Source organism: Mirounga angustirostris, unplaced genomic scaffold (assembly GCF_029215605.1).
Source record: "Mirounga angustirostris isolate CCGP_5_RB_7025 unplaced genomic scaffold, mMirAng1.0.hap1 SCAF_15, whole genome shotgun sequence".
Taxonomy (NCBI): domain Eukaryota; kingdom Metazoa; phylum Chordata; class Mammalia; order Carnivora; family Phocidae; genus Mirounga; species Mirounga angustirostris.
The window spans coordinates 52,729,535-52,755,836 of NW_026991723.1; the positions used below are offsets into that span (position 1 = coordinate 52,729,535).

General features: G+C 36.6%; 1 long non-coding RNA gene and 1 pseudogene across 1 annotated transcript in view; both read right to left on the bottom strand.

Annotated features, from left to right (window-relative positions):
- Window positions 1–16,533, bottom strand: part of LOC123850279 (BTB/POZ domain-containing adapter for CUL3-mediated RhoA degradation protein 3-like) — a 46,443-nt pseudogene extending 29,910 nt beyond the window's left edge.
- LOC135362734 (uncharacterized) overlaps window positions 1–26,302 on the bottom strand; it is a 910,668-nt gene that overhangs the window by 363,786 nt on the left and 520,580 nt on the right. The gene's annotated exons all lie outside the window — the stretch shown is intronic.

A 26,302-nucleotide genomic window follows, 5' to 3' on the forward strand; every position in this document is an offset into this window, starting at 1 on the left:
CCCTCCACCAAATTTATTGAGGAATAATTGATAAATATAATAGTATCTATTTAATGGGCACAACGTAAGAAAAATGTGCACAACGTGATGATTTGCTATGCATATACACTGTGGAATGATGACCAATATTAAGATAATTAACACATCCATCACCTCACCCTTTTTCTGTGTGTGGGGAGGAAGCTTAACATCAACTTTCAGCAAGTTTCAAATATAAAATACAGTATTATTAACCACAGTCACCATGGTGTACATTAGATGCTCAGAACTTACTTTTCTTATAACTGAAAGCTTGTGTCCTTTGACTTAATCTCCTCTCCCCACAAAGTTTTCTTGATGGGATAATACTGAGCAGGGAGAACAGACATAAGTGATATATATAGCCAATTCTAGGTAATTTTTGTTATAAATATAAGACCTACTGGAATGTAAATTGCAATAAGTTTCTAAAAATTCATTTGGATATATGTGTCAAGAACTCTTAAGACTGTTCAAGCTCTATTACTAGCATTTAAAAGATGCAGAAAATTAGACAATGCTCAAAACAAAAATATTCTACTTCAGGAATACTTTTAATTACATAAAAATGTAGGTATTTATACCAATTGGAAAGAGAATATATAAAGTGCCAATGGTGATTGCCACTGGGTATATAATAATGAGTGGTTTAATTATTTTACTCAAATTTATTGAATTATAATGAACATAAAATAAGAGTGCATCTAAGGTATATCTTTCAATGACTTGTGACAAACAACCATACCATAATCAAGATATAGGATTCCAAAAAGTTCTTTCCTACCCCGCTGCAACAACCCCAGCCTCAAATGTCACCAGGAAACACTGATTTGTTTTCTGTCACTATAGATTAGTCAGTCTTATATTTTCTAGAATTTTATATAAATAGTATAGACTCTTTTATATATGGATTCTTTCACCTATCACATTTCTGGGAGGTATCAATGTCACTGGGCTTTTTGCATGGCTTTCGTTCACTGAACATTTCTGAGATTTATCAGTTTTGTTGCATATATTAGTAGTTTCTTCCTTTTTATTGCTGAGTAGTATTCTATTGTGTGGTTATACTACAACTTGTTTATCCGTTTACCTACTGATGAACATTTAGGTTGTTTCCAGTTTTTGAAAATTATGAAGGAGGCTGATAAGAACATTTATGTACAAGTTTTTATGTGGACATATGTTTTCATTTTTTCTTGGATAAATACCAAAAAGGAAAATTCTATTTCCGTGTGTATTTGGCTATATAAACAAACAAACCGCCAACTGTCTTCAAAGTGGGGGTAACATTTGAGAATTTTGTTTGCTTCACAAACACCAACATTTGGAATTGTCAGGCTTTTAAATTTTAGCCATTTTAGTTTTATGAAGCAGCATCTCATTAGATTTTCAATTCTCATTTCCCTGATGACTAATGATATTGAGTACCTTCATATACTTACTAGTCATTATTATCTTTTTTGCATGAAGTGTCTGTTCAAATATTTTGCATATATTCTTTTAAATTGTTGAGTTGTAAGTGTCCTTTACATATTCTGAATACAAGATATCAGTATTGTATTTTTTTTTCAATTTGTGACTTGCATTTTCATTTTCTTAACAAAGTATTATAAAGAGAAGAAGTTTTTCATTTTGAGGAAGCCTGATGTTTTAATTTGTTTCTTTCATGATGTATGCTTTGGATGTCCTATCTAAAAAACTTCACCTACTCCAAGGTCATGATGGTTTTCTGGCATAATCCACTTTAATTTCTGTAAATAGTACAAGCTAAAGTTTGAGGTTCATTATTTTCTATAGATATCTAGTTCCAGTATCATTGGTTGAAAAACTTTACTTCAAATTGATATATTTTGGCACTTTTGTCAGTAATCAATGACCATTTGTGTATTGGTCTCATGACATTATCACACTGTCTTTTCAGTATTTTTTTTAAGACTTTATTTATTTATTTGACACAGGGAGAGACACAGCGAGAGAGGGAACACAAGCAAAAGGAGTGGGAGAGGGAAAAGCAGGCTTCCTGCTGAGCAGGGAGCTGGATGTGGGGCTCGATCCCAGGATCCTGGGATCATCACCTGAGCCGAAGGCAGACGCTTAACTGAGCCACCCAGGCGCCCTGTATTTTTTTTTTTCTTTCTGTGCCCCGACTTAGGTAGTTTCTAATGGCATTTATTCAAGTTCATTGATCTTTCTTTTCTGTAATATATTCTTTGATTTGAATTCCACCCAATAAACTATTTTTCACTTAAAATATTGCATTCTTCTCTTCTAGAAATTCTTTGGTTCTTTCTTTCTTCTTTTTTTTTTAATGTCTTCCATTTGTCTCATTATTTTCTGGTTTTGTTTTTTAAGTCTTGAGTATATTTATAGTAGTTGTTCTAGAGTCCTTGTGTTTACTAATCCCATCATTTCTTTCATTTATGAGTCTGTTTCTATTGGCTGATGATTTTTCTCCTGATTATAGGTCACATTCTCTTATTTCATTTCTAGTAGTTTTTGAATTCTGAGTTTTCTTGTCTTCCTTTAGAAAAATATTGAACTTTGTTTTGGCAGACAGTTAAGTAACTTTTGGATTAACTTTCTCTTTTCAAGGCTTTCAAGTACAGTAGCCTTTATCGTAGTTACAGTTTGGCCCTTCTACTAAGGTAAGACTCTTCTATAGTCTCTACAGAATGTTCTGGGTGGTTGTGAAGGTCTCCCTACTCTGACTAGACAGAGTTCTGATACCTCCCAGTCCTGAGCAAACTCAGGGATCATTTACCTAACAGCTCTCCAATGGATCTTTGCCTTGCAGAGTTTCGCCAGACATAAGCATAGTTGAGTCTCCAGCAACAGACTCAGTGGAACCCTTATGTAGATTTTTGGAACTCTTTCTGTACTTATCTCTCCCTCTGCAAATTCCATCTGCCTTATCTCCCTATATTTTAATCTCAGTCTTCTCAAATGATCAGTGCTTCCCTTATGTTCTCCCTCCCTGCATTATAAACTGGAAAATGCCTCCAGGCAAAAATCCAGGATGCTTTTAGGTCTCATTTTGTTTGTTTTCATTCTCTTCTGAATCACAGCCTTGTGCTGCCTACTGCCTAATGCCTACAATTAAATGTTTCATATATTTTGCCCATTTTTTTTGTGAGTTAAGGTAGGGTAGGCAAGTCTAATTCCAATTACATTAATGTGACAAGAATTGGGAGTTCCTAATTATATTTTTATATATGTCTCATTTTTTCAAAATTGTCTATCAGGTACATAAAACAATTTTATAATGAAAAACACACACACCCAAAAACTATTGATCATTCTGCATCTTGACCCAAAATGATGGCATTGTAAGCTACTCTTGAGGTAAAACACCATACATTTTATTCCTCCTATTGTTGTTAGGCACTAGAAATTTTGACCTTGGAGAGATGTGTTTTTAAATTTTATACAACTATGATAGATTTAAAAAAAAGTTTTTTAGTCATACTTACTAGTGTGGTTAAAATAATTCTTGCCTGCTTTTTGCTCCCATCTCAATAATGTCATTCTTCATGGTTGCAGTATGAGCTTTTATTTGTGGAGTTATGGAAAGTGCAAGCTGGGCACCCAAGCAGAAAAAGAATGTTGTCTCCGGAGCCAAATCCCCAGTGTACAGAGGAATCATCTCCAAACCATGCATCAGGTTTCAGTACAATTCATAGCTACTGACATTTTATAGACCAGGAAGATCCAAGCTTAACTAGCATAGAAAAAGTAATACATTTCCTTCCTTTTGTAGAAAGCTGCATATAATATATCTTTGAAGACAGGGCTGAGATTATCACCATGTTCTTCTATGGATAAATATGGGAGTTCAATTTCTGAGGCTGTGGCATAGTTTGCAGGCAATAAATTCACATAATGGTAAAAAAAAAATGCTACTTGTAGAGAAAAAACATTGGCGGTATGTATTTCAGTTCAGTGCCCTATAGAGTGCTGATTTACAGAGATGACTTCTTAGTACCTTATACTTTGCAAACTCATATTTCCTGTTCTGTAGAGTAGCTGATCCTCCAAGGGTGAGGTTTTTTTGTTGTTGTTGTTGGGGGAGGGTGGAGGGAAGGGTGCAAAACACATGCGTTGGTTTGGAATGTGATTGGTGTTTAACGACAGAGGTAAGACAAATGAATGTATCAGGGTTTAATGTTCTCTACCTTACCCCCTTGGTACCCTGTCTTCTGATTTCTGCCTTCATAAACTCTGCTCAATATTTTATTTCTGCACAATGAAGTTTGTCTCAATAAAATTAGTTGCTGCAATTAGCTTCCTCAGCAACGATGAGCCAGCAGTAATGTGGTGATTTTATACTAATAGCTGGAAGTGTGGTATCAGCTAATGCCCCTTTCCAAAGGTGCTAGTGTATGTAGATCCTTAACTAGCTCATCAGGTTAGTGGGTAAACCTTTGCAGATTTCCAGAGCCTGAATAGATTTACCACTCATAAAAGCATAGGTCCATTACCTTATTTTATACAGTAAGTAGCATTTATCGAACATTGACTATGTGGCAGGCATTATACTAATGTTTTACATATACTCTATCTTACTGTTAAGAGAACCTTTTAAGCAATCCCAAAACTAAACTTGTATGATACTGTAAGAGGCCATTGTGTGCGTATTTGGGTTGGGAGTATGGGTAGCACTTCTGATATCATGGAACTGATAGGCAAGCTGTCACCTGGTGGGTGATACCCAGCGTCTGCTCAAATCCCTATCAATTCTGCAGCCATCTTGAAAATCAATGGGAGCCTCTTGAGAGTTTCCAGTCTACAGAAAATGAATGATAAATGGTGCTGAGGTACTTGACAATATCCTTTGTTAAATCTGCTTTCATCACTGGAGTAAAACAATTTCCTTTCCTCTTCCCTCTTCTTTCCTGCCCTTTCCTTCACACCAAAAACTTAATCTTTGCATAGTTAAATGTTTTTCTGCTTTAAGGGAAAGGAGGTGAGTTCTCTTGGTGGTATGCATGGGTTGCTCCATGTTAGAGTCCACATTCGGTCCTTTTAATATTATTTCTATTGATAGCCAAACACCTAATAAAAAAAAAGGAGAAATTAAATCTAATGCACAAATCTAAGAAATGTAGTTTGTTGAGTTGGAACATAAAAATAAATAAAATGCAGATTTTGTCCTCAGGATGCTTCCAATTTGGCAGATGGCAACAGTAGGTTGAAATATAAAACTAACTATAACTTAAAGAAAAATGTGAGAAAACTATATACATGGGCTCAAGAAAAAGAAATAAAAATATGAAAACTCCCTGCTGGTGAATTTGCATTTGAAACAAGCCTTTTACAAAGAACATAGTAAGTTAACTAGTGGAACACATGAGAGAAAGTATATCAGATGGAGAGAATGGTGTGAACAAATAAACAGAGAAAGGAAATTGGAAGACATTTTCTTCTAACTTAGAAAGCTTTCTGACTTCAGTATTCAAATGAATGCCTCAGCAAGTTTTTCAAATTTAAATTGTATGTTTTAACTCTATTCTGATTGGTTCATCTTGTTTTCTATTATTAATTCTTCTAAGTAGTCCTAACAAATTAGTTCTCACTTGGCAGGCACACTCAATAAATTGTTCAGTCTGAGAATAATTTGTTTGTCATTGTCAAGTTTTTGTTCATAACTTTTTGTATACAAGGCCCTACATTTGCTATATTTATGGAAATGACAGACACAATACAAGTAAAGCTCCTGAACCAGGAAAACCTGTAAATACAACCAGTATCTATCAAACCATTAACCAGATTTTTCCGTTCTTCTCTTATATATGGTGAGGCTTCTAATGCACTCACAATTAATCCTGAACCACTAAACAATGGTTACTTACTTACACAGATGAAGCTTGCAAAGATATTTGAAAGATATTAGTTTTTAGGTTTTTTTTGTTTGTTTTTAAAGATTTTATTTATTTATTTGAGAGACAGAGAGGCAGTGAGAGAGAGACAGAGCACGAGCAGGGGGGAGGGGTAGAGGGAGAAGCAGACTCCCCACTGAGCAGGGAGCCCGATGTGGGACTCCAACCTAGGACCCTAGGATCATGACCTGAGCCGAAGGCAGATGCGTAAACCAACTGAGCCACCCAGGCACCTTGAAAGATATTGTTAATTAAATGTCTGTAATCACCAAAAATGCACTTTAAAATATCATGTTTAGATCTACAAATGCTGACAATGTACAGGCCACTTTTAGTAACCCTCAGAACCAAAACAGCCTGTATTCATAAGATTTTGGTGCACATAAAGGAAAAAAAAAAGCAACCTTTCATGGATAGTATAAAATATTCACCTCTTTAGAATGCATGGCTGGTTTTGATACTATATTACTGTTAGAAAAGATAGGACCATTGGGGAAAGCTCGGTGAAAGGTATAAGACACCTCTCTGCTTTATTTTGCAACAGTCTGAGGATCAATAATTATTTCAAAATAAAAAGTTAAAAAGATGCATTACTGATCCTCCCAGAATCAATGCTAAATTTAACTGAAGAAAAGAGATTGTGCTTAAGAAAGAAAGAAAACCCCATGATGTTCTTCTTCTCTCACCTGTTCGTCCAAAAAGAAATAGTAGGCTCTGAAAGCAGGAAAGTAGGGGACAGAATACTGATTCCTTTCATTCCCTGTGGTTGAGTATATTATTTGAACTGCTTACTGCACATCCCAGGGGAGAGTTATTTCTTGCTAACTTTATTCCTGTGGCAGCATCTTAAGAACACTACTTACTTTTCTCCTTCATGAGAGTGCTCTGGCTATTCTCTGAAGAGTTTACCCTCGGTGGCAAGGGCAAAGTGATTGGCAAAGGCTAGGCTTCTGGACAGCCTGCAGAGCTAGAATGGAAAAACAATGTGGCTTCCTAAAGATGGGTAAGCCACCTTCATGACCTTAGAGCTCTTCATTTTCTCACTTCAAAATTCCAGGGTCTATCATGTTCAATGAAGTTTCCAGTGTACCACCTGCAGAGAGCTGGCTCATTTCTTATTCACATCTCAAAGATGCAATTATGCATGCACTGCATTTAGTCCTTAGATCTTGATCCTCAGCTGTAGCTAGGAATTATGGAGACACTAGAATTGACAGGCTTGTTGGAACTCTTACCAAGTTTGGCAATTCTGTAGCCATATGGTTTCAAGCTGGCTTTTCCTGCCTGTTTCTCCTGAGCATTTCTGGGAGTTATATCCAGTTTCAGGTGGTTAAGAGCTAATTATCAATGCATGTTACCATTCTAAAAAGCATATAACCATTTTATATAATACTTTGGTAAGTGAGAAAAATATTAAATTATACCAAACTGTTTTCACAGATGGCACCAGACTGACTCATATTTTTACCTCATCTTCTTTGTGAGGAAGAAATACAATTGCTGCTTGAGATGCCACCTCAGGCTGGGGAGAAGTCGAGGGGCAAATATCCTGGCTTTTCCCTCCCTCTGTCCTCTAATTTCTTGTGGGTATCTGCCATTAGCTCAGCCCACTATTACAATTAATAAATAAATGCATGGATCAATGAATAATGCATGATTATATGATAGAATATATTAATATCCACAATTCCACAATCATTGTACACTTTCTGAATGACAGAAAGAGCACAATTCACCTCTGGTGTCTGGAAAAGTCAGATAAGAAGGTAGAAAGAAAGAAGCACAATAAAGTAGAAGTCACAGTCCCAAATTGCGAATGGTATACAAAGGCCTCATAATCTCCTAATGACATAGCTAATTACTTGAAACCATTAAATCATTATTTCTACTGATACAATTAAGAAATTAAAAATACCTGGTAAAGACCAACACATGGATATTGGCACTCCTCTAAATAAATGGTTATTATCACATTACTAAGCTTTAATCATGCGTGTGTGTGTGTGTGTTTGTGCGTGTGTGTGTATTCATGTGCTCATGTGTTTGTTTTCTTATCATCACATAACCATTTGATTCTTTGCCTTCATGCGGGTAATCACCTTCAGTATATCCCACAACACTAGGTATATTTCTTAGTTACTGTCTTAACAGTGCTTCTTAAACTACAGTTGATTGTATAGAAACCTATTATATATAATATTCTATAATAATACTTTATAAATTTTATACATTACTTTTATTTTTATTTATTTATTTATTTTTAAAGATTTTATTTATTTGACACAGAGAGAGAAAGCACAAGTAGGCAGAGAGGCAGGCAGAGAGAGAGGGAGAAGCAGGCTCTCCATGGAGCAGGGAGCTGGACGTGGGGCTCGATCCCAGGACCCTGGGATCATGACCCGAGCCAAAGGCAGCTGCTTAACCGACTGAGCCACCCAGGCGCCCCTATACATTAATTTTATAATATATATTTATACTATAAAATATAACATATAATACTATATATAAAATGTTTTAATTGCAGAAAACATTCAGATTTGCCAGAAAAACATGGGAAAACAAAACAAAACAAAGCACATAGACATTATAAAACATTCAGAATAGATGTGCTTACATTTCATATTATGGCTATAATAAAGTCAGTTTATTATTTATTTATTTAGACAGACAGAGGGGGTGGGGGAGGAGCAGAGGGAGAGAATCTTAAGCAGATTCCACACTGAATGGGGAGCCTGATGTGGGGCTTGACCCATGGCCCAGGAGCCGAAACCAAGAGTTGGAGGCTTAAGCAACTGAGCCACCCAGGTACCCAAGGTCAGTTTAAAACTCTATTTCATTATGCCATAAAGGATGCTCCATAATATGGGAAATGGGACCCTTCGGACAAGGGTTTAGGCAGAAATCCATAGCATTCTAACTTTAATCCATTAACAACTGAAGCAGACTATCAGAGTAATGTTACTAAACAGTAAATGGGAATGAATACACAAACAGTTGTAATTTATTCAATACCTATTATGTGCCTCTCTTTTCTTTTGCTGTGGAGTGCACATTTTTATTTTGATGGGTTAAGCAATGAGACTAAAAATATGAAACTACTGAGACAAGGACTATCTAATTTTTGGATTGGGGTAGTAGCAGTTTACTAGTAAGAAAACTGAGATCCAAATAAAATTACATAAAGAATCTTTATGCACTCTTTGCAATTATTCTTAGTCATAACTCATGACTTTTGTATCTACTGCTCCCCTTGTACATATATACATACTAGCTCTCTAGGACTCCTCTTTCTACCATGAGACCTTTATTCTCTTCTTGCCCTTATTTTAAGCTGATTCTAAATCCAGCAAACATTCACTGAGTAACTATCAACTACCACAATATGCTGGAACAGAGAGAGAGAGAGAGAGGCAGAGGGAGAAGCAGGCTCCCAAGGAGCAGGGAGCCCGATGCGGGACTCGATCCCAGGACCCTGAGATCATGACCTGAGCCGAAGGCAGACGCTTAACCATCTGAGCCACCCAGGCGCCCTGGAACAGTTCTTGAACATGGAGATACACTGGTGTACCAAACAGCCCTCCAGAACACCATAACATCACAGCTAGAAGAAAATATGATGAAGATTATATATATATATAATACACACACACACACACACATATATATAATCTATCTGTATCATCCTAATATTATCTCTCTATATAATCTATATATGGTTTTATGATTTTATGTATATGTATAAAATCACAAGACACTGATGATTGCTATATTCTGTTCTTCAGAAATAAGGAACACATTATCGGAGGAAGTGCTTGAAACTTTAACAGGAAGGGAAAAAACTGATACTTTTTTTTTTAAGTAGTCCTTAGGTAAGAATGGCAAACAGAAGCACATATCTTGTCATCTTCTCAAAACCCACCTTACACTCACAGCAACCTTACTGGTGGAAGACAACAGAATTTGGGGTTTCATTAAGACTGTTTCATGATCCTTCCTGAGACATTTCTCTAGGGAACTATTAATATGAACTGGAGGTACCTCATGAAATAGAACATTTTGGTCCTAGGGATTAATCCGTTCAACAAACATGTTAAATATCTACTATCTGTCAGGCATTTTTCTTCTAATTGTTAAAGATGAAGACGTAATAAGATGGAGCCCCTGCACCTCTAGAGATCACAGGTTTAGTAAACAGACATGTAGTCCAATCAGAGCACAGAGTGGCAAAGAGAGGTCGACACACACAGTTTTGCAGGAGAGAGGAAAGGACATGGCTATATTCACAGATAGGAAGGTGTCACAGAAAGCAATCAGTGAATGGTGTCTTAAAGGATCAATGAAAATGAATCAGACAAGAAGATAAACGACAAAACACATACAATGTGTTGACTTATTTAATTACACAGCAAATTTAAGAAAGTATTAAGAATTTACAATGGGGAGAGAATGGAATATGTTAGGTGGGAGAGAGCAAAAAATATAAGGTGGGAAGGAAAGGTCCTGACCAACACCACACACAGATGCACATCTTGTGTGCAGAGACTCCAACAATTGGCTTGTGTAGTCAGAGAGAGGGTTGCCCAGTTCCGCCTGTTTAGTCTTGCTCTATCCAGACTTGAGGACAAATAAAGAGGACACCCACTGAATGAGCAGAAAAAGGGGCTTCAAAAAGGGCGAGAGAAGCCATCTTTATTCAAGAAAACACTGCTTCTAGGCATGAATGTTGAAACTGAGATGCAAACATCATAGGGCCGAGCTACATGTGATATGCTAACAAATCTACATAAAACAAACCCAAATGATAAATCTCCACATTCTAGGAAGAGATATTGCATAGAAAAGACATTAATTTAGGTATGACATGATTTTGAGGCAACAGCTTTAAAATTGCACTTATAGATTTACATGTTTTTCCTGTAATATGTATATTTTAAAAAGAAAACTATCCATTTGGAAAGACTGGGCTGTTAGTAACAGTCTTGCCCCATTCCTTCTGCCACATAAATAGGACTGAGATCTTCACATGAACCACAAGGCTGTAAAACTCCTTCCAATAATAAGCTAAGAATATACTTTTCTCTTATTGACTTAGCCTAATATATTAGCAGGGATGTAATTTCTCTTGAGTTTAGTGCCAGGAAAACAGATATCCCCAAAGCCAACAACACACTGGTGCTCAATGAATATTTCTTGAATAAGTAAGTGGTTGAATTTTTTTTACCTCAAAATTTTGATTTATTTTTTGTAAAAGGCATGCACTCCAGAGAGAGGAAGTACTTTAAGCTGCTATTATGTTATCATACTTTAGTGCAATTAAATTCCTGCCTTTTCTTAGAGCATGTTTTGATAAGGAGAGACTAAGGGCTCTGGATAAGAAAAAGAGGGATGCACAGTTAAACAAGAGGGGGAATGGTGATTGTAGGGCTCCTTCTCTTAATAAAAGCAAATGCTCAAACAACAACAAAATCCAACCCTCTCCCCATGAAACTACTTTTGTTTGAGCAAATGTTCCATATCTATTTAATGAGCATCTAAACTCCTTCTTTGGTTGCATGATTGATGCTACGGAAAGCTTAAAACATGCAGCACAATTCCTGTTGTATCTATTATAGACAAATATCCTTTCCTCTTTGTTCTCTTCTTCTAAGAACAGAATGTTGATTTTCCTTTTGGAACCATCCTTTCTCTACTCTCAGTCAAAGTAGTGTTGGTGGGAGACAAACCATAAGAGACTCTTAATCTTAGGAAACAAACTGAGCGTTGCTGGAAGGGAGAGGGGTGGGGGATGGCGTAACTGGGTGATGGACATTGTGGAAGGGTATGTGTTGTAATGAGCAATAAAAAAAAGCTTAAAAACAAAAACAAAACAAAGTAGTGTTGGTGAGACTAATCCTTCCTTCTTGATTTAAGGGACAAACAGGTAGCTTGTGTAAATCACTGTTATCCATCTCTTCACCCTAATAATATTTTTTGATATGTAATATAAGACAAGCTAAGAAGAGATATTAATTCTGGGATTATGGTTGAAACTGTTCGAAAAGAGAAATTAGAACATGTGGATATAAGCCTGGAGGTGCTGAGGGAAAAGGGTGCCTCAGGAGGGAACCAGCACTAGAAAACTAAAATGAGACACACTAAGAAATAGCTTCTTGGTGCCACTTTTGAGAACCTGGATTAATCCACCACTGAACTTTCCAGTTATATAACAATTGCATAAATTTTGCTGTTGTTATTCTACATCTGTTGGACTGTCTGCCATTTATAACCAAAAGAGTGTTTCTAATAGATCAACTCTAATAAAATGAAAAAATATAATGATTAAAATTAGGAGGGTGATTTGGTAAAAAAAAAAAAAAAAGCACAAAGGACAGAGAGTTCTACTCTCATTGTGAGTTTGGAAAGTTGTCCTGGAAAAAGATGGCATTTGATATCTGTCCATGATGAGTAGCATCAGGATGCACATCAAGGCAATTAATCTAAGAGAGGCCAGAGTGAAATTAAAGGAACTAGAGTGAAAAAATGCAGAGAGTGTTGAGAACCACATAGATGTAGAGGGAAAATACCATTTTAGATCCCATATTTTGAAAGGAGGAGCAGGAGATGGGGAAATAGGAACATGGAAATAGAAGTAAGAAAGAATCCCTCAAGATCTGTAACTCATATTTTGAAATGCATAAACCTTGGCTGAATGAGGCTTAGTTTGGGTTCAAGATGATATAAGTTAAAACAGAAAATATTCTGACAACAAAAGCATGCTATTCCATAGGGATAAAAGTAACAGAACCACAAAAAAAAGGCACCAAAATATTGTCTTTAACACAATCCTATTTAGATTATTATTTTTCAAAGAGATTTCAGAGGCTTTATAGAAGTATCTTCTGACACCTTCTTTGCACTGAAATTATATTAAATTAGAGGTATTACAGATATGTATCACTCACATCACTTTCTAAAGAAAACTGGCCTCAAGAAAGTCACCATGGAAAGAAATCATCACACGCCCCAATTTCCTGTTGGGCTATAGCTGACTGTGTAGGGGGAGGGTCTCTAACTCAAGGTGATCCAATACATGAATGAGTAGTTAACCTTTGCTTCTTGCCTAAAAGACTTGCACTTAGTAGGAAAATCTAAACAAGACAATCTGATGTGATTTCACATGTATCTGAAATAGGCAATATAACAGAACTTTTTCAGTGTTGGTGCAGGTGAAAAATGATACCATAAATTGGGGTAAGAAATTTCACAGGGAGTCAAAATCATGGGCATGGGTTAGTCAAAGTCAGTAGCAGAGAGAAAGGAAGCAAATGCTCTTTTTAGTAGCATTATATTAATAGTGAAGCACAAGAGAAAAGATGAGTGTTTTCTAACTGGGCTGTGGCGATCTTGAGAGCTGCTCTCAATCCTAGAATGACCCTGTGGTCTCCATTCCTGGCAGGTTTAGAACTTAATAGCTCCTGTGAAATCTTTTCTCCCATATGTTCCCCTTGTGTTTTTACAATAACTCCCGTTTTCTTGAGCTAGCTGGAGTAGATCTCTTTTCTTTACATTTAAACAAGTTTTAATATATAAACACACTTATTCAGACATATGAACACATATTAAATGTCTTCAATATACTGTAAAGTTCATTATAAAAATGAGAAAAATGCTTCTCTTTTACAACAGTGAAAAACGTATCCTTAGGAAACCCCAAATTTCAGTAACATATATTCTACTAAAAATATTTTTGCTATAGTGTTGGGAAGATCTGAATTTATAGAATTGTGCTGGGCATGTTTTATTCCACCTAATAAGTCCTATTCACCATCACCTTTAAATATTTTCTAAATTCAACCCTGCTGGATCTGATCACATGTTTCTAGGATCAAGGACAGCAATATTGTCATATGATAATAAGGACAAAAACAAACAAAACTGAATTTGAAACAAGCATTCTAATTACTTTTTAAGGTCCTTTGTGCAAGAGTTATTTGCAGTGATCAAGTCAGGTAACATTTATTGTTTGCATGGACCGGTCTTGAGTGATTTTTCCTATATTCTCACAACATAGGATATACTACTTACTGTAATTCCAAGACCACAAACTCACTGCATAATGGGAATCCTAGACATGATTAAAGAAGAGAGAGTTGGGGCAAAGAGATATGATAAAAGGTCTGTGACTCCATATGTTTATTATACTGGTATAGAAAAAAATTTATCTTTTTGGCAGATATGTGGCTTATTACCTTTCAACAATATATAAAATAGTTGGTGTTACCAGCAGAATAAAACCATTTAAAGCATTGTTGAATTAATGGCAGATTTTGTGTCCTGATGTGCTTTCCCAAACAAAAACTACTAGAAATTATACTTACCAATACAAATGCATACAATGAATTAATTAATGAAACATCACTGATCTCGAGAGAAAATATTCAACATTTCAAAAGGCTCCCTAATCTTTAAAAAGGAGGAATCATTGCTGTATGTTATAAAAGAATGGGCATTTGTTTAAATTCAAGGGAAGATTTTAAATTAGAGGTCAGTTTAATGTAGCATACATTTATAACACATATTAAAGTTAAGTTTAGTAATGAACTTAATTTATATAAATAAATTTATATAAATAAGAAACCCTGGGTACCAATCTTGCCAACATATAACCCACTTATATTCCCTTATTGGAAGTTCCAAAACCTAGCTTCTAGGTTTATATCCCATTTTTCAATTTAGTGTTTTCCAGCTGTGGTTGGTTGATGGGAGAAAAAAGGATTGCATTTGAGTCACTGCAGTGAGAATTGGACACAACTCAGCATCTCGCTTATTTATGAGAGCCCACAGTGATCAATCATTATAGACTGTGAGTAGGTCATTTATATAACCATAATTCGTAATTTAAATTAGAATAAAGGAAAAGGTGTGAAATGCCTTTATCCCACAGTCAAGCCCACAGCATGTAAAAAAAAAAAAAATCTCTAAACGAAAATAAAGTCTAATTTTTCAATTGTTTCTTTCTTCCAGTACAATATCTGGACCTACTAATAGTAGCCGCTTGATAGGAGGGAAGGGGCCCAGTTATTTCACTGTGACTGACATCATAGTTATCAAATAGTTCAAGGTCAGTAAGATCATGGTATATAGTCTATCATTAGAGACCAAAGGCTTCTTAGAAGGCAATCATCTAGACAGATAATGTGAGGATATTAGTTGCCTATACAAAATAATCAATGGTAATTGGTATGGAGGAAAACATACTAAGCACTATGAGTATTTCATAAGACCTAGGTAGCCTCATCTAGTGAAAATAATGCTTAATATAAGACCATAATCAAGTTCTCAATTAAGAGTGTGGCACAGAGTGGATAAAAAAAGGCAGATTCAAGGTAATTTCAAGAGTGCAGTATGAAGCCATGTTCCAAGCCTGGTTAGTAACTATGTTGCAGGCAGTGCGCAGATCAGTTAGAATATCAGATTTTAAAGCTAGACAGACCTGAGTTAACTACTGGATCTCTGAACTTAGAGAATTCAATAACCTTAACTATTTACCTTAATTTATCTGAACTTTAATTTTTTTTAATTTTTAAATGGATTTAATAATGTCTGTAACATTCCATTGTTGTCAAGATCGAATTAGAAACTATAGGCAAATTCCCTAGTACTATTCACTGGCCCATGGCAGGTCCCTCATGAATGGTAGCTATTAGCGTTTTTATTTTTTGTCAGGAAAATCTCCACGGACTCCCAGGGAAACTCCATGCTAACATACTTTTCTCAAAGTGAGAGGCCCAGGGAAATGTCTGTCCTTCCATCAGTATGTCCAGAACTCTGTTTTTTCTGATATTTATTGGCTGTAATCGCCTTTTTTTTTTTTTTTCAAGCAAAGATGTTGGAACAGTCATTCTATGGCACAGATACCACTGTGTGAGGTGAGTGAGGTGGGCGAATCTGGTGTCTTATGTACTCTGTAAGTTGAGATCTGAGCAATAAAAACTTCAAGAACTTAGAGAATTGTGCTAATTGAGAAAGTGTAAGAAAACTGAATTCTGGACCACTAAAAGCATCCTCTTATTTTGATACTAACCTATCCAAACGTGATATATGCAAAGAGAAAGGACCCGGTAGAAAAACTGATCCATGATAGCCAGGAGAGCCCTCTTGTCCAGCGTTCAGTACTGTTCAAGGGACAAGACACAGGCTTTAGGGGCGGTGATGAGTCCGGTTCTCCATTGTGAACTGGGAATAATGCATTACGAAATTTAGGCTTTAAACTATTCCTATACCTTGTTTTATACCTTCAAAGTAACTGGCTCATGGGCAATTCAGTTTCCTACGCAGCTTGTTACTAGCAGAGAGCAGCTGGCTCTTGGCGGGGTTTATACGCATTCTAATCATTGGAAAGAATTCTGATTCATGAATTAGCATTTCTGATTTATGGAGCAGGTCTTCGTGAGTTTCAGTATGAGTGAATCACTGAATGCACCGGGAACACACAGTTTCTGGTTCACAACCGCAGAAGGTGGTGACTCAACCGAGCGAGGCTCGACCTGGAATATCTTCAGGATTGTCTCACGAGAACTTCCGAAACGAAGAAAAGGCAGCGCGGCACAGGTTTGCTTCCGAGACGGCGCATGCGTCTGCCGCCGCCGCCATTACGCATGCGCAAAGCCTGCGAACACCGTGTGCCTTCGGTCTTTGCATCCCACTCCAAAACGGGAGGCGGAGATCTATTACCGAAATGCTCTGTTGCCCTGCAGTCTGTCACACCCAGAATATTAGCAGATGGGTCCCAACACCTCTCATTTCCCATAATAACTTGTTGTGGCTGCTCTAGTAAGATAACAGTTCCCTTATGTTTACTCCCCAGTGAGTAAAATAATATATTCTTTTATTTACCTATCACTGTCTTTTTCAGGTTTAACTGGTATACTGCCAGTTCTAATGTTCGGTGAGGTTTTTTGTGAGTGACTGACATGATCCAGTGTCAATGACTTAGAATTGCTTCCTGTCTCTGGACATGGACATAATGCTTTGTTTGCAACATACTTTATTTCCTACTAGCTCCTTATTGCAGAAAATGACATATTTTATTGCTGAATTTGTACTTGGATGTACTTACTATAAAGACTGTAGAATGTTATAACATCATTAGAAAGAAAATTATACAGACATACTAAAATTGCATCTTAAGACTCTCAGTAGGCTGCATTTATGTAAAGGTTACTTTGCCCTTCAGGAATTCAAAAATAACTAGCCTTTCAAGGCTCTGCTTGCTTCCACTAACGTCACAATAAACCAATCTTTCCATGGAGTTTGGGATTATGCCATACATTAACTTGATATATTCTCCATTTAACTTTTATTATTACTTCAGCCTGTGTCACCTTCTACTGACAATAATTCTGTATGAAGTTATTTATTTCTTTCTTTTTTACTGCTTATATAGCTAGTGGTTAATCAACCACAGCAGAGTATTTAAATAAAATGAGGCCAAGATGTAGAAACATGTACTCTAAACAGAGGCCTTCACAATAATGGAAACGCAGATGTGAAATGCCTGAACACAAGGCAAGACAGAGTGAGCAGTATCCTGGATTATATCTAAAGCACAAAATGATACCTGCGAAATTCCATTAGAATGATGACAGTAATTAATAATTCTCAAACATAAAGATGGGAAGACTGGTTTCTCTGTGAAGGCAAGGAAACTTTTCATAAATCCTGTCCAGATGATACTTTGTAAAAACCACAATATATAATCCATTCAACTTATGATTCTACCTCTACTGTTGCTCCAGATCTTTTATGAGGCAGGACAGCATTATTCCATGCTAATTATCTTGACATAAGATTTAAATTAGTAAAACTTAAAACCCTCTGTGTGTGTGTGTGTGTCAGATAAATAAATAAATCTTAAAAAAAAATAACTTAAAGCCATACCCTCCACATTGCCCATTTGTCTCATTGCTCTAAGAAATGGCCAATGCATTTTCATAAGGTAGACATTCACTTAAGGAGCATTTAGTAAACACCGCATATGGTCCAGAGAATCCTATGAGCCTAATGAAAATCTGAAACATACTATTATTTACATATTAAGTCCAATAATAATAACTAACCCATGAACGAGGCAGTTAAATTCTTCTGACGGATAGTTTATAATTATTCTCTAAATTGTTACGTTGTTTGGTTTTGGTTTTCATATATCATCACGTTGTAACAAATTAAAAGAAAACCAATTGTCCTCTTCCTGACGGTACAGTAGAATGATTACATCCTCCAAATCTTTGGTACCCTTAACCCAATGCTATCCACTCCTTAGATCATTCCTCACCTAAAAAATATAAATAAGAACAAAAACACAAATATATGCGTGCATGTATGTGTGCATACACTTTTTATGTATAAAGAATCTACCAAATTCATCTTCTGTTGGCAGAGTTTCACTATGTGAATGTGTCCCAACTGTCAGGTACCAGCATAACATAGGAACTGGGAGATAAAGAGACACCGATGCTTGTGGCCAGAGGCAACCAGCCTTGGGGCTTTGGCCACTGCACCCTCTCCCCAGACACTCTGAGGGTGGAGGCTGTCAAAATCTTGGCACACCGCATCTTACTCCACAGCACACCGACACAGACTGTGACATGTATAGGACAAGCCACATGGTTCTAGCCTTTTGCAACTTGTATGCCTGTCTTTTCAGTCAAAGCAAAGCACACATTACTTTTTGCAGCATATTTAAGACACAGCAATTGGAATTTTTATGCTAAAAAGCACTCCCATGGCAAACGGGAACCTTTGAGAAGGAACATAGACTCCAAATAGTAAAATGGCCAACAGCAGTATGAGTACAAGGAGTAGCCATAGTAATGGCTAGAGTGTCTCAACAAGGTGGCTTTCACTTCAAATTATCTCATTACATCTGAACAATTCTAAGAATCAGATGTTATAAGAAAAACCCTGAGGTTATAGGTGTTCACTAACTTACTGTAGGTAACTCATCCAAGATGTGGCAGAACCTGAAAGTCAACTGCCCCAACCTAAGTGACCATTTAGGGTCATCTGGGGCTCCTAACAATGACGACAATGTTTTTTCCAAAAAAAGAAAAAGAAACCACCACCACACACATAGGTGAAAAAACTCCTATATCACATGACACCACTGAAATCAGTAAAAACCGATTTAAATTCTCTTTTAATTTTCTCCCATTCTGCCTCAATTCCTGCAGAACAGGACGTGGTTAAGAAATTATGAAAGCTGTAAGCTAATCAGTGGATTGGGAATAGGAGGGAAGAGAAAGTTCAGTGTGGGGGAAAAAAAACCCAACCAACCAATAAACCAAGATCAGGATGTCCTGCAAAATGTGAAACAAACAGAAAAAGAAAACCTAAACTGGAAGGCCAAAGGAAGAGGGCAGATGGGCAGAGACGCTCCTGTGGCAGCCCTAGGAAGACAGAGTCGAGAGTTTCCTGTTATCTCTGAGTCTGGTCAGTGGGTAACTGGGCATCATGAGCAGTAAAGGCTGAGCCCAGCCGACTGTGGAGGCCATGGTGGAGTGCTGAAGGCTGAAGTGAATTTACTGGGAACGCTCCTACTAAGTAGCCAGTTGTATTACAAGTCTGAGAGAGTCACTTGACAGAAAAATTATGAGGAAATAAAAAAAGGGGAAAAAAAAAGAAAATTGGAGACCCTCAGGATTGCCCTGAAGTACTAGGGTTGCACCTCTCCAAACAAAACATACAGAGATCATTCTAAGCTGATATGATTGGAGTTTTCTCGAAGACTCTGCAAACCCATGGGCTATTTTCCCTTTCCTAATTGGAGAGGGTAGATTGGGTTGCTTGTTAGCCTGCCATTCAGAGAACTCAGCTACAGTGTTTGCTGAGTAGTGCTGGATTTAATCCTCCAAACTCACAAATGTAGTGCTGGTTTCATAGCACTAGGGCTTGCTATCCCCTCCTTCCATCTTCTAGCAATTTCGAGCTCCCCAAGGCAGAATGAAATCCCTCTGTCAGAGGGGTCACCTTTGAGATCTGAGCTTTAAATAAAGTTTACTCCACCCTACTAGCCAGAGCCCTGCAGGAAGATCAATGCTTTCTCCAATGATTTTGCAAATTCTTTGGGCTTCTGTTGTGACTCTGAGGTCTTGTTTTCTGCTGAAATTTCTATTTCATTGACATTTCCACTTCCCTGGTTGTTTTCTTTTCTCTGCTTTTGCCTATTCAATGAGCCCCTTCTGTTTGACTTTAAAAAACAAACACACCAACTGGCATGTACATATATTTTATAATAGGAGTTACATTTTCCCTACCCATGGTAGTCACTGGTACTGCATTATTCTCTTAATATTAATCCTTTGGGGAAAGCAAATAATAGCTTTTTAAAAAATTTTTTTTGGAAGGGGCTTACCAGTCTGTTTTGAAGGCTGTACTAATACAGGATGTATTTGGCAATCACAGGTTAGTACAAAAGAGGACCACTCTGACTTGTTCTTTAGCAGTTTTCCCATAATGCCTTGATGAGTCGCCTGTGGACATAACTTGCTCACACAGGGTATATTGTTATAGTGTATTTTGAGCAGGGAAAGGCAAGGAGTTTAATAGGCATAGAGATTGACTCCACCAGGGTCACATGATTAGTAAATGGCAGGACTAGCCTAGAACTGATTGTCTGCTTCCGTCTGAGTCCCAGTGAGACCACTCTGGGAACTTCTGTTGATTGCACCCTGCTCCACCATGCTCACCAGTAAGAAAAGTAAGAAAAGAAGGTAAATGTGTTCTGTGGAAGCCACCCACCATGTTCACCAGAGTTCTCAGAGGGCTTGATCCAGTTCATCAGGTCCACTCTCTACTCCCTGATGCAAAATTGTCCTGGTATAGAGATTTAAGGCCACTGAGAATTTATATAACCATATTAATATATGGTATGCTCGTAAAACTTATTTTCCAAAAATTAAAGGGTCTTTACATCATTTTACATCACTCTAAAATTTATAATGGGCTCCTCTCCCATTTGTCTTCAAAGCAAATTCATGTATTATGAGCTTCCAATTCATATTTTTGGATTTATGCATTTCCACACAGACACATCCATTCAATTCTCCAGCCTCCCCAACCTCTAACAATTCACCATCCCCATACCATATCCAGTCCTTTGTGGTTTATGTGCTTTACTTACAGTGTATTCTTTAACTTTTTTATTTATTTGTATGAAAAGTCCAGTCTTCCAAGGCTACCTGATCCATACAAAGTCACTTAGCCCTCGGCTTGATTTTTTTTATTTTAATTAAACTTTCTTTGTATTTTATTATCATAGAACTTCATTCCTAAGATAACATATCTTCTCTTACATGATAATATTTTCTGTATATGTTCTTTTTCTTTACTAATCTATAAGCACAGTAACATGTTTTATCTTTGTATATTTCATCTTCTTCCTCCCAAGGTAGGATAATATTATTTAGGACACAGGTCCTTAATAATAATTTACTGAATTACATTAAGTCAATATATTTCATAGACTATTATTTGTGACTCTTTTTTCACTTATGAAACACCAACCATTGGGTTGGCATTTTCTAAAAGTTCAAAAATCCTATACATATATTTTATAATAGGAGTTACATTTTCTTGACACTACTGAAGCCCACATTATTTCGGTTGTTTTGTTTCTTTCTGATAGATTCCACAAGTCTAGTTTAGGGCTCACAGTGCTTCTGGGACTCAAAGGAATGAACTACCACAGAGATAGAAACAGATCCCTGAATTTCCAATCTGTATGGATCATGTTATATACTTGGCAATGAACTCTTATTCTCAAATGAGGAGGGGAGAATTCCTTCAAAACCACATCTTGTTGCTTTTTACAGACCTAACAGAATTATAAAACACAAAATGTGTCTGGTTCTTCAGATGATGACTTTGGCTTTTTTTTTTTTAATCTAATAAAGCATGTTCCTGAAAGTCCAGAAAAAAAAGGGAAAGAAGCATCTACTCAAGCAGATTAAAGGCATCCATTTATGAGGAAAAGAAGATGGAGAAAGAGGAGGAAGAAACAGTTAATTATTTATTTACAAAATCCTTGTGAGACAACAATCATAGTGTTTTAGAATTAGGGGCAAAAGCTTCATAGTGAGAACATCAGATTTGAAGATTGGATTATCAGTGTTAGGATATGTATCACATTTTGGGGGGGGATGTGCTAATTGAATTGATAATAAGGATATAGTAAAAGTCAAGATAAAACTTGGAAGGATTTTTATATTATCTATATTTTTTAATGAACTTCAAAATTATTTAGATAATTTTAAGAAGGAGTTTAATTCTTTAATACAAACATATTTATTAACCATTCTATTGAAGATGTATTAGCTAGGGCATTACAAATCAATCCCAAGTCTCAGTGGCCTACCAAAATGGAAGTTTATTTCTCACTAATGCTACATATCCCATGTGGAAATTCCATGTGGGACTGCTTTACAAATCACTCGGATTTCCAAGCTTATGGAGGCTCCATTATCTTGTGCTAAACCACCTGGAGTAAAAGGCCTCTTCAGTCACCTTAGCAAGAAAGGAAACTCTGGAGGATCTTGCAATTAAATGCTTAGCCTTGGACATGATTCATTCAATCACTTCTTCTCATATCCCCTTGATCCTAACAACCACATGGCCCAACCCAGGAGTAAAGGAATGGAGGGGTGCCTAGGTGGTTCAGTCAGTTAAGCATCTGACTCTTGGTTTTCAGCTCAGGTCATGATCTCAGGAATTGAGCCCTGTGTTGGGCTCTGTGCTCAGTGGGGAATCTGCCATCTGCCCCTCTCTCCACTAGTGTGCACACATACTCTCTCTCTCAAATAAATAAATAAAATCTTAAAAAAAAAGTAAAGATGGGGTGCCTGGGTGGCTCAGTCATTAAGCATCTGCCTTCGGCTCAGGTCATGATCCCAGGGTCCTGGGATCGAGCCCCGCATCGGGCTCCCTGCTCAGCGGGAAGCCTGTTTCTTCCTCTCCCACTCCCCCTGCTTGTATTCCCTCTCTCGCTGTGTCTCTCTCTGTCAGATAAATAAATAAAATCTTAAAAAAAAAAAAAAAAAGGAAGGGAATAGGAGATGTATATTCCTCCCACGTGCCTGGAAAGAGAGGGAAACTGAGATATCCTCCATCACAAGATACAAAAATTCAATCAACCCATAACAACTATTACCATTCTGTGTCTATAATCTGTGTTTTTATGATGTATTTCCCTTTCAAGTATGTTTGTGCTGCCAGGAGGAGATACGATAATGAGAAGAAAAGATCAACACAAGAATATCAACACAACACAAATAAGAGAGTAAAATGCAAGAGTATCTTTATCTTCATGCCTTCTCAATGTATGTGAGAACTCCAGTTCACCCGATATACACTGTCTGGCATTGTTTCTGGCTCATCTGTGTTCTGAATGGTTGGTTCCCCCTTCTGATCCATAAGAGTACATGATATGATCATTTGTTTAAGATTTTGAATGTCACTCTTTTCTAAGTATCTTAGAGAAGCCTCTAAATATGGAGATGTCGAGTATTACATTAATAAAATCAGCATATTATAAACATCATTATAACAAAAAATAAAGGCAGTCAATCCATGGAAATCAAAAGTGTTATGTCAACGAACATTGCCACTATACTCTGTAAGTTTATCAGTTTCTCATGCCAAAATTAAATACTAAAAATAACTTAAGTATTTTGCTAAATGGATATGTACATAATGGTTCCTCTTTATAGCTGCATACTTTATTTACTTGGTAACCAGGAAAGACTTTTTCCAGAGCATGTTCAAAAACTGCATTTACAAAGACTACTTTTAAGCAAGTGAGCAAGTGGGGAGAAATGATGTCAAATATATTTGCTTAAGACAAGAGAAAAAGTTTGAACTAACCAGATTATCTGTGCAAAAATGCATAGGTCATCCAAATCATTCCCCCAAAGCCCTTTTATTTTCTAAGAAAGCTAGCAAAAGCAGTTCATGTTTAATTAATGTATAGCATATCTAGCATATTCATTTTAGAATTCAACTTTGAAATTGACATTGTAGAGTTATATCATTTGCCCCTGGTGAAATAGTTGAATGTAGGGTATTTATTTTCATTTTACCAGACATTTACAGTATGATATGATAGAAAGTGAACTGGATTGATTGGGTATCTGGAGACCTAAATTTTGCCTCATCTTTATCCCTTAATAGTAAATAAGCTGACTTTTTTCAAGCTTCAGTTTCTTCAGCTTGGGGAAAAGGGGAATGTTTTCTATGTTCCCCTCTAACTCCAGCCTCTCTTTGCCGTGGGGAATTCACATTCAGATAGAGGTGTACAAATATCTCATAGCTTTTCGGGAAGCAATCCTCTTCATGGCAGTAGTGTGCAATAATAGTACCACCTCTGGAGACAGACGGCCTGGATTTGACTCACAGCTTTGTCATTATTTGCTCTCTAATCAGTTAAATAAGGATAATAATGGTATCCACTTCATAAGATGTTAGGAAGATTAAATGAATTAATACTTGTAAATGCAACTAGAATGTTGAAATATAGCAAGCACATAATTATCATTAGTTAATGTTATCATTAGGCATTTTTTGTTTTGTGAATATACTATCAATACTGATCCAACTTACTGGGTTACTATTAGGGGAACATTCAGAGTAGTCTATAAACTCCATCCATAAGATGCTTAAGATAATTTGGAGAGCCAAAATATATGAATAATTAGAGGAGAGTACATCCCGTTTTTAACAAGTGAGTAGTAACCAGAATGCCTAGGGACAATAGCCAAAGCTTTGAGAGGCAGGAAAAGGATTTAATATTAGCTGTGAAAATGTATCAAAATAGGAAACATTGCATTGGTTTCTAGCAGTTGGTGGAACAGATCCTGACTGACTCTCATGCTGAAGACAACCTAATATATTAAAACACAAAATGAAACATTTTTTAAATCCATTAATGATCTGGCAAGAAATTTTAAAGAATTTATGCTAAAGCAAGTGGGTTAAAGTTCAATGAATAGTAATAGGACAATATTCCCAGAGTCTCAAAGCATCAAACTGATTACAAAGGAAAAAAACAAAACAAAACAGGAATTCAAAGTCATCTTACTAATCCCAAATAAAACTATAGTAATTATATGCTAGAGAAACCAGCAGTCACCAACTTAACCAAATGATTAAAATTAACACCACCAGTATGAGAAAAGTCAATACCATGGGCTCCCTTGTGTGGTGCAATGAGAATATTACCTTTGTAATATTCCTCCCAAAATGCATAACTGAATCTAACCATGAGGAAATATCAGACATCCAAATCAAGAGGCAATCTACAGAAAAACTGGCTGTACTCTTCTGAAATGCCAATGAAAGACAAAGACTGAGAGTAAAGGACACTAAAAAGACATGTGATCTTATACTTCCTATTGCTATAAATGAAATCACTGGGACAAGGAGCAAAATTTGAATAACGTGTGTTCTGCTTTAAAGATATGTCCACAAATCTTTGATGTTCTCCTAGCCTAATTCCTCTCTCCTTGAGTAGTGGCTATACTCAGACTCACTTTTAACAAAATAGCATGTGGTAGAAATAGAAGGATGCCACTTGTAAGATTGGAAAGGCATCATGGCTTCCTACTGCTCTCTAAGATTGCTCACTCTGAGGAACTTAGCCACCGTATCATGAGGACATCAAGCTACTCTACAATGAGGTCCACATAGTGAGGAACATAGGTGCATGTGTATTTTTTGGAAATGGATCGTCAAGCCCAAGCGAGCCTTTGAATGACTGCTGCTTGGCAACAACCACATAGATACTCTGATCTAAACCCATCCAACTAAGTCACTCCTGATGCCTGACCCGTAAGTGTTTTGGTTTAGGTTTGATTTGGTTTATATTCAATTTGTTTAATTTTGGTATTATATACATAACATAAAATTACCATTTAAACCATTCTAAGTGTACAGTTCAGTGGTATTAAGTACGTTCACATTTTTGTGCTGCCATCACTACCATCTACAGAACTGTTTTCATCTGCAAAACTGAAACTGTACCCATTAAGCAATAACTTCCCATTTCCCCCACCCCAACCCCCCAACAATCACCATTTTATTTTGTCTCTATGAATCTGACTATTCTTTAATAAGTGGAATCAGATGTCCTTTTATGTCTGGTTTATTTTACTTGGCATAATGTCTTTAAAATTCATCCATGCTGTAATATATGTCAGAATTTCCTTTTATTCTAAGGTTGAATAATATCCCATTGTATGTACATACTGCATTTTGTTTATTAGCTCATCTGTTGATGGAGACTTGGGTTGCTTCTACTATGGCTATTGTGAATAATGCTGCTATGAACATGGTTGTACAAATATCATCATTAGTCCTTGCTTTCAATTATGCTAATA